The 15,189-nt window shown below is 44.6% G+C and overlaps 6 non-coding genes across 6 annotated transcripts; all 6 read left to right on the plus strand.

Moving 5' to 3' along the window:
• The first annotated feature begins 1,289 nt into the window (after positions 1-1,289).
• LOC127353978 (U6 spliceosomal RNA) lies at positions 1,290-1,395 on the plus strand. Its single transcript, XR_007881413.1, has one exon. It is a non-coding gene; the product is annotated as a U6 spliceosomal RNA (small nuclear RNA).
• Positions 1,396-3,780: 2,385 nt separating this feature from the next.
• LOC127353979 (U6 spliceosomal RNA) lies at positions 3,781-3,886 on the plus strand. Its single transcript, XR_007881414.1, has one exon. It is a non-coding gene; the product is annotated as a U6 spliceosomal RNA (small nuclear RNA).
• Positions 3,887-6,276: 2,390 nt separating this feature from the next.
• LOC127353980 (U6 spliceosomal RNA) lies at positions 6,277-6,382 on the plus strand. The gene has a single exon (XR_007881415.1). It is a non-coding gene; the product is annotated as a U6 spliceosomal RNA (small nuclear RNA).
• Positions 6,383-8,741: 2,359 nt separating this feature from the next.
• On the plus strand, positions 8,742-8,847 carry LOC127353981 (U6 spliceosomal RNA). The gene has a single exon (XR_007881416.1). It is a non-coding gene; the product is annotated as a U6 spliceosomal RNA (small nuclear RNA).
• A 2,341-nt stretch (positions 8,848-11,188) lies between these two features.
• On the plus strand, positions 11,189-11,294 carry LOC127353982 (U6 spliceosomal RNA). Its single transcript, XR_007881417.1, has one exon. It is a non-coding gene; the product is annotated as a U6 spliceosomal RNA (small nuclear RNA).
• Positions 11,295-13,621: 2,327 nt separating this feature from the next.
• On the plus strand, positions 13,622-13,727 carry LOC127353983 (U6 spliceosomal RNA). The gene has a single exon (XR_007881418.1). It is a non-coding gene; the product is annotated as a U6 spliceosomal RNA (small nuclear RNA).
• Positions 13,728-15,189: the final 1,462 nt, after the last annotated feature.

The following is a 15,189-nucleotide window of genomic DNA, read 5'->3' on the forward strand; positions in this document are numbered from 1 at the left end:
TGTTCAAAGTCCAGTTCAGATCTGATGTTACTTGTAGTCCCAGGAATCTATAACTGTCAGCCCTCTCCACCTCAGTCCCCTTGATGATGAGGGGCTGCAGGGGGGTGGATTTTTTCTGAAGTCCATGATTACTTCTCTTGTCTTGTCTGTGTTGAGGCTTAGGTCGTTGGATGTTCATTAATTATTCCAGACAGATCTCAAATGTTGTGTTTGTGTAGCATGCACAGTTCTTTACTTTACTTTACTTTACGCAAGCCAACCAAATGCATTGGGCTCTTTTCTTTTTTCTTCCTCAAGGTGCTTTGTTGAAGTTTTTTGGTGGCCCACAACAACAACAACAACAGCAGCGGCAGCAGCAGCAGACCTCTACACATCAAAGCAGGAACTTATTTTGTGTCCTTTTTAAAGTTAAGATTACAGTGACTTGCTCTCCCATTTAAAATATATCGTGGGATCTATCTGATTTCACATGACAACACAAATATTTTTCTTAATGTTGTAATGATGTTCGGAGGTGCTTAGATATGGAAGACATAGTGGCTGCACTTGCAGAAGCCAAGGCCCGCAAAGCAGCAATTTTAGGAAGCAAAAGGCACTACTATTGGACTGTGGATACAGGACCGAGGTGTCACAGCAAGTCTAAAGTTCTACCTTTCCACTTTAATTCCTTCCTTGTTTGTTTGTTTGTTTGTTTGTTTTTGCTTGGTTGTGTTTTTCTATCATTCTGAAAAATCTGCACATCAAAGTTATGTTTCTTTTTCTGTTATTTGTGTATTGTACGCAAAGTTTGCATTTAGATAGTAATGTTATTATTGATTTTATATGTTATTGTTTAATAAAAGATGTCTTTACTGATCCGTAGTCCTGGACGTCATTCATCGTGATTCTGGGGGACAGCATGGTCCTTCTTGCCTAGGGCCCCCAGGGGGGGCTAGAAACGCCCCTGTATCTCCAACGGGTGGGAGGAGCTAGAGTTTGCACCAATCGTTGCTGTCTGACGCTATGTCTATTTGCATAGAATTCCCATCAGCCCCCTGTGCTCCTCAGAATAAGAAAACACAGGACCCGAACACGGCTCTGGACGGCTCAGTTTGTGTCTAGATGGGTCACCGTAGGTACAGAACTCACGGTACGACCCACAGACTCCTCATTATTGTTGTTGTTACCGGCGGTCTGAGAGCCGTTTAGAAGCGGTTTAAGCCTTTTTAGCTGTGTCTGAGTGGAACCACGAGGCAACACTCTGCCGCCACAGACTCCCTATGAATAGCTCACAGAGACTGGGTGTGATCGTGTTACTCCGGTAGCACATATACTAAAATTGGAACGATACAGAGAAGATTAGCATGGCCCCTGCGCAAGGATGACACGCAAATTCGTGAAGCGTTCCTCATTTTTCACCCTGGTCACATCTAAAAGTTAACCCTAACCCTAACCCTCTTATTTAGGGTTAGTCAGGATGGGTCAAGAGGTCCAGCTTGAGTGTTAGGGTTAGGGTTAGGGTTATCGGATTGGTGTAAACTTTGTGTTTTTTGCTAGCTTTTACTAGCTGGCTACTCCAGTTAACAAAAAAGTTTTTTTTTATAAAAGTTTATATATATATATATATATCTATAGGGTTAAGGGTAACCCTAACCCTAACCCTAAGCACCTTATATGTTTTATCTGTCAACTGCACACACCAAGGCACAAAAAGTCTATCTTTGTCAGAATAAATGCAGCAGCAGGAATGGCCAGCACACGCTCTTTTTCCCAGGAAATCTCCACAGGGGATACCTTTAGGAAAAAATAACTTCCTTTTCTGACCTAACCTAGTCAGTGCCTTCACACTGTCGTAAAACCTGAGAATTATGAGTTTTTCTGGCCAGATTAAAAAGACTTTGTAGAAGGTAAGCTAAAAACATGGAAAACAGGAGCAAAAAGCGGAAGAACAAAAACAAAGCCAAGAGGAGAAAACGGGCCATTAAGGAAAAGAAAGGAAACAAAGGGAAATGCTAAACAAGCCCCTAAAACAACAAACAAACAAACAAACAAAAAAAAAACCAGTGGACTACCTGGGGCACAGAACACCCCCCGGCCAGCAGCCAGAGCAGAGGAAGGAGAGCTCCAGACCTCAGAGGGGTCCATCCCGCACTCCAGAATCGGCCGGCCGCCGGGCAGATGCCCTCCCCCAGAGGACCCAACGACAGAGGAGACCACATCTCAGCGACACAGCAGTTCAGACCAGGTGCTCTTTTTTGACGGCGCTGTGCGTAGATTGTGTCCATGGAAGGGAGTTCCGTTGTGATAATCCTCTCTGCAGTCTTTATGACTCTTTGCAGAGCCTTCCTCTCTGTCTGTGTGGTGTTTCCGTACCAGACAGTGATGCCTGTGGTGAGGACGCTCTCTATCAGTCCTTTGTAGACCTGGGCGAGAGGGCGACAGTGCAGACCAGGTTTTCTGAGCAGCCTGATGAAATACAGTCTCTGTTGGGCTTTTTTCACTGTGGCAGCAGTGTTCAAAGTCCAGTTCAGATCTGATGTTACTTGTAGTCCCGGGAATCTATAGCTGTCAGCCCTCTCCACCTCAGTCCCCTTGATGATGAGGGGCTGCAGGGGGGGTGGATTTTTTCTGAAGTCCATGATTACTTCTCTTGTCTTGTCTGTGTTGAGGCTTAGGTCGTTGGATGTTCATTAATTATTCCAGACAGATCTCAAATGTTGTGTTTGTGTAGCATGCACAGTTCTTTACTTTACTTTACTTTACGCAAGCCAACCAAATGCATTGGGCTCTTTTCTTTTTTCTTCCTCAAGGTGCTTTGTTGAAGTTTTTTGGTGGCCCACAACAACAACAACAACAGCAGCGGCAGCAGCAGCAGACCTCTACACATCAAAGCAGGAACTTATTTTGTGTCCTTTTTAAAGTTAAGATTACAGTGACTTGCTCTCCCATTTAAAATATATCGTGGGATCTATCTGATTTCACATGACAACACAAATATTTTTCTTAATGTTGTAATGATGTTCGGAGGTGCTTAGATATGGAAGACATAGTGGCTGCACTTGCAGAAGCCAAGGCCCGCAAAGCAGCAATTTTAGGAAGCAAAAGGCACTACTATTGGACTGTGGATACAGGACCGAGGTGTCACAGCAAGTCTAAAGTTCTACCTTTCCACTTTAATTCCTTGTTTGTTTGTTTGTTTGTTTGTTTGTTTTTGCTTGGTTGTGTTTTTCTATCATTCTGAAAAATCTGCACATCAAAGTTATGTTTCTTTTTCTGTTATTTGTGTATTGTACGCAAAGTTTGCATTTAGATAGTAATGTTATTATTGATTTTATATGTTATTGTTTAATAAAAGATGTCTTTACTGATCCGTAGTCCTGGACGTCATTCATCGTGATTCTGGGGGACAGCATGGTCCTTCTTGCCTAGGGCCCCCAGGGGGGCTAGAAACGCCCCTGTATCTCCAACGGGTGGGAGGAGCTAGAGTTTGCACCAATCGTTGCTGTCTGACGCTATGTCTATTTGCATAGAATTCCCATCAGCCCCCTGTGCTCCTCAGAATAAGAAAACACAGGACCCGAACACGGCTCTGGACGGCTCAGTTTGTGTCTAGATGGGTCACCGTAGGTACAGAACTCACGGTACGACCCACAGACTCCTCATTATTGTTGTTGTTACCGGCGGTCTGAGAGCCGTTTAGAAGCGGTTTAAGCCTTTTTAGCTGTGTCTGAGTGGAACCACGAGGCAACACTCTGCCGCCACAGACTCCCTATGAATAGCTCACAGAGACTGGGTGTGATCGTGTTACTCCGGTAGCACATATACTAAAATTGGAACGATACAGAGAAGATTAGCATGGCCCCTGCGCAAGGATGACACGCAAATTCGTGAAGCGTTCCTCATTTTTCACCCTGGTCACATCTAAAAGTTAACCCTAACCCTAACCCTCTTATTTAGGGTTAGTCAGGATGGGTCAAGAGGTCCAGCTTGAGTGTTAGGGTTAGGGTTAGGGTTATCGGATTGGTGTAAACTTTGTGTTTTTTGCTAGCTTTTACTAGCTGGCTACTCCAGTTAACAAAAAAAGTTTGTTTATATATATATATATATATATATATATATATATCTATCTATAGGGTTAAGGGTAACCCTAACCCTAACCCTAAGCACCTTATATGTTTTATCTGTCAACTGCACACACCAAGGCACAAAAAGTCTATCTTTGTCAGAATAAATGCAGCAGCAGGAATGGCCAGCACACGCTCTTTTTCCCAGGAAATCTCCACAGGGGATACCTTTAGGAAAAATAACTTCCTTTTCTGACCTAACCTAGTCAGTGCCTTCACACTGTCGTAAAACCTGAGAATTATGAGTTTTTCTGGCCAGATTAAAAAAGACTTTGTAGAAGGTAAGCTAAAAACATGGAAAACAGGAGCAAAAAGCGGAAGAACAAAAACAAAGCCAAGAGGAGAAAACGGGCCATTAAGGAAAAGAAAGGAAACAAAGGGAAATGCTAAACAAGCCCCCTAAAACAACAAACAAACAAACAAACAAAAAAAACCAGTGGACTACCTGGGGCACAGAACACCCCCCGGCCAGCAGCCAGAGCAGAGGAAGGAGAGCTCCAGACCTCAGAGGGGTCCATCCCGCACTCCAGAATCGGCCGGCCCCCGGGCAGATGCCCTCCCCCAGAGGACCCAACGACAGAGGAGACCACATCTCAGCGACACAGCAGTTCAGACCAGGTGCTCTTTTTTGACGGCGCTGTGCGTAGATTGTGTCCATGGAAGGGAGTTCCGTTGTGATAATCCTCTCTGCAGTCTTTATGACTCTTTGCAGAGCCTTCCTCTCTGTCTGTGTGGTGTTTCCGTACCAGACAGTGATGCCTGTGGTGAGGACGCTCTCTATCAGTCCTTTGTAGACCTGGGCGAGAGGGCGACAGTGCAGACCAGGTTTTCTGAGCAGCCTGATGAAATACAGTCTCTGTTGGGCTTTTTTCACTGTGGCAGCAGTGTTCAAAGTCCAGTTCAGATCTGATGTTACTTGTAGTCCCAGGAATCTATAACTGTCAGCCCTCTCCACCTCAGTCCCCTTGATGATGAGGGGCTGCAGGGGGGGTGGATTTTTTCTGAAGTCCATGATTACTTCTCTTGTCTTGTCTGTGTTGAGGCTTAGGTCGTTGGATGTTCATTAATAATTCCAGACAGATCTCAAATGTTGTGTTTGTGTAGCATGCACAGTTCTTTACTTTACTTTACTTTACGCAAGCCAACCAAATGCATTGGGCTCTTTTCTTTTTCTTCCTCAAGGTGCTTTGTTGAAGTTTTTTGGTGGCCCACAACAACAACAACAACAGCAGCGGCAGCAGCAGCAGACCTCTACACATCAAAGCAGGAACTTATTTTGTGTCCTTTTTAAAGTTAAGATTACAGTGACTTGCTCTCCCATTTAAAATATATCGTGGGATCTATCTGATTTCACATGACAACACAAATATTTTTCTTAATGTTGTAATGATGTTCGGAGGTGCTTAGATATGGAAGACATAGTGGCTGCACTTGCAGAAGCCAAGGCCCGCAAAGCAGCAATTTTAGGAAGCAAAAGGCACTACTATTGGACTGTGGATACAGGACCGAGGTGTCACAGCAAGTCTAAAGTTCTACCTTTCCACTTTAATTCCTTGTTTGTTTGTTTGTTTGTTTGTTTGTTTTTGCTTGGTTGTGTTTTTCTATCATTCTGAAAAATCTGCACATCAAAGTTATGTTTCTTTTTCTGTTATTTGTGTATTGTACGCAAAGTTTGCATTTAGATAGTAATGTTATTATTGATTTTATATGTTATTGTTTAATAGAAGATGTCTTTACTGATCCGTAGTCCTGGACGTCATTCATCGTGATTCTGGGGGACAGCATGGTCCTTCTTGCCTAGGGCCCCCAGGGGGGCTAGAAACGCCCCTGTATCTCCAACGGGTGGGAGGAGCTAGAGTTTGCACCAATCGTTGCTGTCTGACGCTATGTCTATTTGCATAGAATTCCCATCAGCCCCCTGTGCTCCTCAGAATCAGAAAACACAGGACCCGAACACGGCTCTGGACGGCTCAGTTTGTGTCTAGATGGGTCACCGTAGGTACAGAACTCACGGTACAACCCACAGACTCCTCATTATTGTTGTTGTTACCGGCGGTCTGAGAGCCGTTTAGAAGCGGTTTAAGCCTTTTTAGCTGTGTCTGAGTGGAACCACGAGGCAACACTCTGCCGCCACAGACTCCCTATGAATAGCTCACAGAGACTGGGTGAAATCGTGTTACTCCGGTAGCACATATACTAAAATTGGAACGATACAGAGAAGATTAGCATGGCCCCTGCGCAAGGATGACACGCAAATTCGTGAAGCGTTCCTCATTTTTCACCCTGGTCACATCTAAAAGTTAACCCTAACCCTAACCCTCTTATTTAGGGTTAGTCAGGATGGGTCAAGAGGTCCAGCTTGAGTGTTAGGGTTAGGGTTAGGGTTATCGGATTGGTGTAAACTTTGTGTTTTTTGCTAGCTTTTACTAGCTGGCTACTCCAGTTAACAAAAAAAGTTTGTATTATATATATATATATATTATCTATAGGGTTAAGGGTAACCCTAACCCTAACCCTAAGCACCTTATATGTTTTATCTGTCAACTGCACACACCAAGGCACAAAAAGTCTATCTTTGTCAGAATAAATGCAGCAGCAGGAATGGCCAGCACACGCTCTTTTTCCCAGGAAATCTCCACAGGGGATACCTTTAGAAAAAATAACTTCCTTTTCTGACCTAACCTAGTCAGTGCCTTCACACTGTTGTAAAACCTGAGAATTATGAGTTTTTCTGGCCAGATTAAAAAAGACTTTGTAGAAGGTAAGCTAAAAACATGGAAAACAGGAGCAAAAAGCGGAAGAACAAAAACAAAGCCAAGAGGAGAAAACGGGCCATTAAGGAAAAGAAAGGAAACAAAGGGAAATGCTAAACAAGCCCCTAAAACAACAAACAAACAAACAAACAAAAAAAAAACCAGTGGACTACCTGGGGCACAGAACACCCCCCGGCCAGCAGCCAGAGCAGAGGAAGGAGAGCTCCAGACCTCAGAGGGGTCCATCCCGCACTCCAGAATCGCGGGCAGATGCCCTCCCCCAGAGGACCCAACGACAGAGGAGACCACATCTCAGCGACACAGCAGTTCAGACCAGGTGCTCTTTTTTGACGGCGCTGTGCGTAGATTGTGTCCATGGAAGGGAGTTCCGTTGTGATAATCCTCTCTGCAGTCTTTATGACTCTTTGCAGAGCCTTCCTCTCTGTCTGTGTGGTGTTTCCGTACCAGACAGTGATGCCTGTGGTGAGGACGCTCTCTATCAGTCCTTTGTAGACCTGGGCGAGAGGGCGACAGTGCAGACCAGGTTTTCTGAGCAGCCTGATGAAATACAGTCTCTGTTGGGCTTTTTTCACTGTGGCAGCAGTGTTCAAAGTCCAGTTCAGATCTGATGTTACTTGTAGTCCCAGGAATCTATAACTGTCAGCCCTCTCCACCTCAGTCCCCTTGATGATGGGGGGCTGCAGGGGGGGTGGATTTTTTCTGAAGTCCATGATTACTTCTCTTGTCTTGTCTGTGTTGAGGCTTAGGTCGTTGGATGTTCATTAATAATTCCAGACAGATCTCAAATGTTGTGTTTGTGTAGCATGCACAGTTCTTTACTTTACTTTACTTTACGCAAGCCAACCAAATGCATTGGGCTCTTTTCTTTTTTCTTCCTCAAGGTGCTTTGTTGAAGTTTTTTGGTGGCCCCACAACAACAACAACAGCAGCGGCAGCAGCAGCAGACCTCTACACATCAAAGCAGGAACTTATTTTGTGTCCTTTTTAAAGTTAAGATTACAGTGACTTGCTCTCCCATTTAAAATATATCGTGGGATCTATCTGATTTCACATGACAACACAACTATTTTTCTTAATGTTGTAATGATGTTCGGAGGTGCTTAGATATGGAAGACATAGTGGCTGCACTTGCAGAAGCCAAGGCCCGCAAAGCAGCAATTTTAGGAAGCAAAAGGCACTACTATTGGACTGTGGATACAGGACCGAGGTGTCACAGCAAGTCTAAAGTTCTACCTTTCCACTTTAATTCCTTGTTTGTTTGTTTGTTTGTTTGTTTTTGCTTGGTTGTGTTTTTCTATCATTCTGAAAAATCTGCACATCAAAGTTATGTTTCTTTTTCTGTTATTTGTGTATTGTACGCAAAGTTTGCATTTAGATAGTAATGTTATTATTGATTTTATATGTTATTGTTTAATAAAAGATGTCTTTACTGATCCGTAGTCCTGGACGTCATTCATCGTGATTCTGGGGGACAGCATGGTCCTTCTTGCCTAGGGCCCCCAGGGGGGGCTAGAAACGCCCCTGTATCTCCAACGGGTGGGAGGAGCTAGAGTTTGCACCAATCGTTGCTGTCTGACGCTATGTCTATTTGCATAGAATTCCCATCAGCCCCCTGTGCTCCTCAGAATCAGAAAATACAGGACCCGAACACGGCTCTGGACGGCTCAGTTTGTGTCTAGATGGGTCACCGTAGGTACAGAACTCACGGTACAACCCACAGACTCCTCATTATTGTTGTTACCGGCGGTCTGAGAGCCGTTTAGAAGCGGTTTAAGCCTTTTTAGCTGTGTCTGAGTGGAACCACGAGGCAACACTCTGCCGCCACAGACTCCCTATGAATAGCTGACAGAGACTGGGTGAAATCGTGTTACTCCGGTAGCACATATACTAAAATTGGAACGATACAGAGAAGATTAGCATGGCCCCTGCGCAAGGATGACACGCAAATTCGTGAAGCGTTCCTCATTTTTCACCCTGGTCACATCTAAAAGTTAACCCTAACCCTAACCCTCTTATTTAGGGTTAGTCAGGATGGGTCAAGAGGTCCAGCTTGAGTGTTAGGGTTAGGGTTAGGGTTATCGGATTGGTGTAAACTTTGTGTTTTTTGCTAGCTTTTACTAGCTGGCTACTCCAGTTAACAAGTTGAAAAAAGTTTGTATATATATATATATCTATAGGGTTAAGGGTAACCCTAACCCTAACCCTAAGCACCATATATGTTTTATCTGTCAACTGCACACACCAAGGCACAAAAAGTCTATCTTTGTCAGAATAAATGCAGCAGCAGGAATGGCCAGCACACGCTCTTTTTCCCAGGAAATCTCCACAGGGGATACCTTTAGAAAAAATAACTTCCTTTTCTGACCTAACCTAGTCAGTGCCTTCACACTGTTGTAAAACCTGAGAATTATGAGTTTTTCTGGCCAGATTAAAAAAGACTTTGTAGAAGGTAAGCTAAAAACATGGAAAACAGGAGCAAAAAGCGGAAGAACAAAAACAAAGCCAAGAGGAGAAAACGGGCCATTAAGGAAAAGAAAGGAAACAAAGGGAAATGCTAAACAAGCCCCTAAAACAACAAACAAACAAACAAACAAAAAAACCAGTGGACTACCTGGGGCACAGAACACCCCCCGGCCAGCAGCCAGAGCAGAGGAAGGAGAGCTCCAGACCTCAGAGGGGTCCATCCCGCACTCCAGAATCGGGCAGATGCCCTCCCCCAGAGGACCCAACGACAGAGGAGACCACATCTCAGCGACACAGCAGTTCAGACCAGGTGCTCTTTTTTGACGGCGCTGTGCGTAGATTGTGTCCATGGAAGGGAGTTCCGTTGTGATAATCCTCTCTGCAGTCTTTATGACTCTTTGCAGAGCCTTCCTCTCTGTCTGTGTGGTGTTTCCGTACCAGACAGTGATGCCTGTGGTGAGGACGCTCTCTATCAGTCCTTTGTAGACCTGGGCGAGAGGGCGACAGTGCAGACCAGGTTTTCTGAGCAGCCTGATGAAATACAGTCTCTGTTGGGCTTTTTTCACTGTGGCAGCAGTGTTCAAAGTCCAGTTCAGATCTGATGTTACTTGTAGTCCCAGGAATCTATAACTGTCAGCCCTCTCCACCTCAGTCCCCTTGATGATGAGGGGCTGCAGGGGGGGGTGGATTTTTTCTGAAGTCCATGATTACTTCTCTTGTCTTGTCTGTGTTGAGGCTTAGGTCGTTGGATGTTCATTAATAATTCCAGACAGATCTCAAATGTTGTGTTTGTGTAGCATGCACAGTTCTTTACTTTACGCAAGCCAACCAAATGCATTGGGCTCTTTTCTTTTTTCTTCCTCAAGGTGCTTTGTTGAAGTTTTTTGGTGGCCCACAACAACAACAACAGCAGCGGCAGCAGCAGCAGACCTCTACACATCAAAGCAGGAACTTATTTTGTGTCCTTTTTAAAGTTAAGATTACAGTGACTTGCTCTCCCATTTAAAATATATCGTGGGATCTATCTGATTTCACATGACAACACAACTATTTTTCTTAATGTTGTAATGATGTTCGGAGGTGCTTAGATATGGAAGACATAGTGGCTGCACTTGCAGAAGCCAAGGCCCGCAAAGCAGCAATTTTAGGAAGCAAAAGGCACTACTATTGGACTGTGGATACAGGACCGAGGTGTCACAGCAAGTCTAAAGTTCTACCTTTCCACTTTAATTCCTTGTTTGTTTGTTTGTTTGTTTGTTTTTGCTTGGTTGTGTTTTTCTATCATTCTGAAAAATCTGCACATCAAAGTTATGTTTCTTTTTCTGTTATTTGTGTATTGTACGCAAAGTTTGCATTTAGATAGTAATGTTATTATTGATTTTATATGTTATTGTTTAATAAAAGATGTCTTTACTGATCCGTAGTCCTGGACGTCATTCATCGTGATTCTGGGGGACAGCATGGTCCTTCTTGCCTAGGGCCCCCAGGGGGGGCTAGAAACGCCCCTGTATCTCCAACGGGTGGGAGGAGCTAGAGTTTGCACCAATCGTTGCTGTCTGACGCTATGTCTATTTGCATAGAATTCCCATCAGCCCCCTGTGCTCCTCAGAATCAGAAAATACAGGACCCGAACACGGCTCTGGACGGCTCAGTTTGTGTCTAGATGGGTCACCGTAGGTACAGAACTCACGGTACAACCCACAGACTCCTCATTATTGTTGTTACCGGCGGTCTGAGAGCCGTTTAGAAGCGGTTTAAGCCTTTTTAGCTGTGTCTGAGTGGAACCACGAGGCAACACTCTGCCGCCACAGACTCCCTATGAATAGCTGACAGAGACTGGGTGAAATCGTGTTACTCCGGTAGCACATATACTAAAATTGGAACGATACAGAGAAGATTAGCATGGCCCCTGCGCAAGGATGACACGCAAATTCGTGAAGCGTTCCTCATTTTTCACCCTGGTCACATCTAAAAGTTAACCCTAACCCTAACCCTCTTATTTAGGGTTAGTCAGGATGGGTCAAGAGGTCCAGCTTGAGTGTTAGGGTTAGGGTTAGGGTTATCGGATTGGTGTAAACTTTGTGTTTTTTGCTAGCTTTTACTAGCTGGCTACTCCAGTTAACAAAAAAAGTTTGTATATATATATATCTATAGGGTTAAGGGTAACCCTAACCCTAACCCTAAGCACCATATATGTTTTATCTGTCAACTGCACACACCAAGGCACAAAAAGTCTATCTTTGTCAGAATAAATGCAGCAGCAGGAATGGCCAGCACACGCTCTTTTTCCCAGGAAATCTCCACAGGGGATACCTTTAGAAAAAATAACTTCCTTTTCTGACCTAACCTAGTCAGTGCCTTCACACTGTTGTAAAACCTGAGAATTATGAGTTTTTCTGGCCAGATTAAAAAAGACTTTGTAGAAGGTAAGCTAAAAACATGGAAAACAGGAGCAAAAAGCGGAAGAACAAAAACAAAGCCAAGAGGAGAAAACGGGCCATTAAGGAAAAGAAAGGAAACAAAGGGAAATGCTAAACAAGCCCCTAACAACAACAAACAAACAAACAAAAAAAACCAGTGGACTACCTGGGGCACAGAACACCCCCCGGCCAGCAGCCAGAGCAGAGGAAGGAGAGCTCCAGACCTCAGAGGGGTCCATCCCGCACTCCAGAATCGGCAGATGCCCTCCCCCAGAGGACCCAACGACAGAGGAGACCACATCTCAGCGACACAGCAGTTCAGACCAGGTGCTCTTTTTTGACGGCGCTGTGCGTAGATTGTGTCCATGGAAGGGAGTTCCGTTGTGATAATCCTCTCTGCAGTCTTTATGACTCTTTGCAGAGCCTTCCTCTCTGTCTGTGTGGTGTTTCCGTACCAGACAGTGATGCCTGTGGTGAGGACGCTCTCTATCAGTCCTTTGTAGACCTGGGCGAGAGGGCGACAGTGCAGACCAGGTTTTCTGAGCAGCCTGATGAAATACAGTCTCTGTTGGGCTTTTTTCACTGTGGCAGCAGTGTTCAAAGTCCAGTTCAGATCTGATGTTACTTGTAGTCCCAGGAATCTATAACTGTCAGCCCTCTCCACCTCAGTCCCCTTGATGATGAGGGGCTGCAGGGGGGGGTGGATTTTTTCTGAAGTCCATGATTACTTCTCTTGTCTTGTCTGTGTTGAGGCTTAGGTCGTTGGATGTTCATTAATAATTCCAGACAGATCTCAAATGTTGTGTTTGTGTAGCATGCACAGTTTCTTTACTTTACGCAAGCCAACCAAATGCATTGGGCTCTTTTCTTTTTTCTTCCTCAAGGTGCTTTGTTGAAGTTTTTTGGTGGCCCACAACAACAACAACAGCAGCGGCAGCAGCAGCAGACCTCTACACATCAAAGCAGGAACTTATTTTGTGTCCTTTTTAAAGTTAAGATTACAGTGACTTGCTCTCCCATTTAAAATATATCGTGGGATCTATCTGATTTCACATGACAACACAACTATTTTTCTTAATGTTGTAATGATGTTCGGAGGTGCTTAGATATGGAAGACATAGTGGCTGCACTTGCAGAAGCCAAGGCCCGCAAAGCAGCAATTTTAGGAAGCAAAAGGCACTACTATTGGACTGTGGATACAGGACCGAGGTGTCACAGCAAGTCTAAAGTTCTACCTTTCCACTTTAATTCCTTGTTTGTTTGTTTGTTTGTTTTTGCTTGGTTGTGTTTTTCTATCATTCTGAAAAATCTGCACATCAAAGTTATGTTTCTTTTTCTGTTATTTGTGTATTGTACGCAAAGTTTGCATTTAGATAGTAATGTTATTATTGATTTTATATGTTATTGTTTAATAAAAGATGTCTTTACTGATCCGTAGTCCTGGACGTCATTCATCGTGATTCTGGGGGACAGCATGGTCCTTCTTGCCTAGGGCCCCCAGGGGGGCTAGAAACGCCCCTGTATCTCCAACGGGTGGGAGGAGCTAGAGTTTGCACCAATCGTTGCTGTCTGACGCTATGTCTATTTGCATAGAATTCCCATCAGCCCCCTGTGCTCCTCAGAATCAGAAAATACAGGACCCGAACACGGCTCTGGACGGCTCAGTTTGTGTCTAGATGGGTCACCGTAGGTACAGAACTCACGGTACAACCCACAGACTCCTCATTATTGTTGTTACCGGCGGTCTGAGAGCCGTTTAGAAGCGGTTTAAGCCTTTTTAGCTGTGTCTGAGTGGAACCACGAGGCAACACTCTGCCGCCACAGACTCCCTATGAATAGCTGACAGAGACTGGGTGAAATCGTGTTACTCCGGTAGCACATATACTAAAATTGGAACGATACAGAGAAGATTAGCATGGCCCCTGCGCAAGGATGACACGCAAATTCGTGAAGCGTTCCTCATTTTTCACCCTGGTCACATCTAAAAGTTAACCCTAACCCTAACCCTCTTATTTAGGGTTAGTCAGGATGGGTCAAGAGGTCCAGCTTGAGTGTTAGGGTTAGGGTTAGGGTTATCGGATTGGTGTAAACTTTGTGTTTTTTGCTAGCTTTTACTAGCTGGCTACTCCAGTTAACCAAAAAAAGTTTGTATATATATATATCTATAGGGTTAAGGGTAACCCTAACCCTAACCCTAAGCACCATATATGTTTTATCTGTCAACTGCACACACCAAGGCACAAAAAGTCTATCTTTGTCAGAATAAATGCAGCAGCAGGAATGGCCAGCACACGCTCTTTTTCCCAGGAAATCTCCACAGGGGATACCTTTAGAAAAAATAACTTCCTTTTCTGACCTAACCTAGTCAGTGCCTTCACACTGTTGTAAAACCTGAGAATTATGAGTTTTTCTGGCCAGATTAAAAAAGACTTTGTAGAAGGTAAGCTAAAAACATGGAAAACAGGAGCAAAAAGCGGAAGAACAAAAACAAAGCCAAGAGGAGAAAACGGGCCATTAAGGAAAAGAAAGGAAACAAAGGGAAATGCTAAACAAGCCCCTAAAACAACAAACAAACAAACAAAAAAAACCAGTGGACTACCTGGGGCACAGAACACCCCCCGGCCAGCAGCCAGAGCAGAGGAAGGAGAGCTCCAGACCTCAGAGGGGTCCATCCCGCACTCCAGAATCGGCAGATGCCCTCCCCCAGAGGACCCAACGACAGAGGAGACCACATCTCAGCGACACAGCAGTTCAGACCAGGTGCTCTTTTTTGACGGCGCTGTGCGTAGATTGTGTCCATGGAAGGGAGTTCCGTTGTGATAATCCTCTCTGCAGTCTTTATGACTCTTTGCAGAGCCTTCCTCTCTGTCTGTGTGGTGTTTCCGTACCAGACAGTGATGCCTGTGGTGAGGACGCTCTCTATCAGTCCTTTGTAGACCTGGGCGAGAGGGCGACAGTGCAGACCAGGTTTTCTGAGCAGCCTGATGAAATACAGTCTCTGTTGGGCTTTTTTCACTGTGGCAGCAGTGTTCAAAGTCCAGTTCAGATCTGATGTTACTTGTAGTCCCAGGAATCTATAACTGTCAGCCCTCTCCACCTCAGTCCCCTTGATGATGAGGGGCTGCAGGGGGGGTGGATTTTTTCTGAAGTCCATGATTACTTCTCTTGTCTTGTCTGTGTTGAGGCTTAGGTCGTTGGATGTTCATTAATAATTCCAGACAGATCTCAAATGTTGTGTTTGTGTAGCATGCACAGTTCTTTACTTTACGCAAGCCAACCAAATGCATTGGGCTCTTTTCTTTTTTCTTCCTCAAGGTGCTTTGTTGAAGTTTTTTGGTGGCCCACAACAACAACAACAGCAGCGGCAGCAGCAGCAGACCTCTACACATCAAAGCAGGAACTTATTTTGTGTCCTTTTTAAAGTTAAGA

The sequence above is a fragment of the Dicentrarchus labrax genome, unplaced genomic scaffold (assembly GCF_905237075.1).
Source record: "Dicentrarchus labrax unplaced genomic scaffold, dlabrax2021, whole genome shotgun sequence".
In the NCBI taxonomy this organism is placed as follows: domain Eukaryota; kingdom Metazoa; phylum Chordata; class Actinopteri; family Moronidae; genus Dicentrarchus; species Dicentrarchus labrax.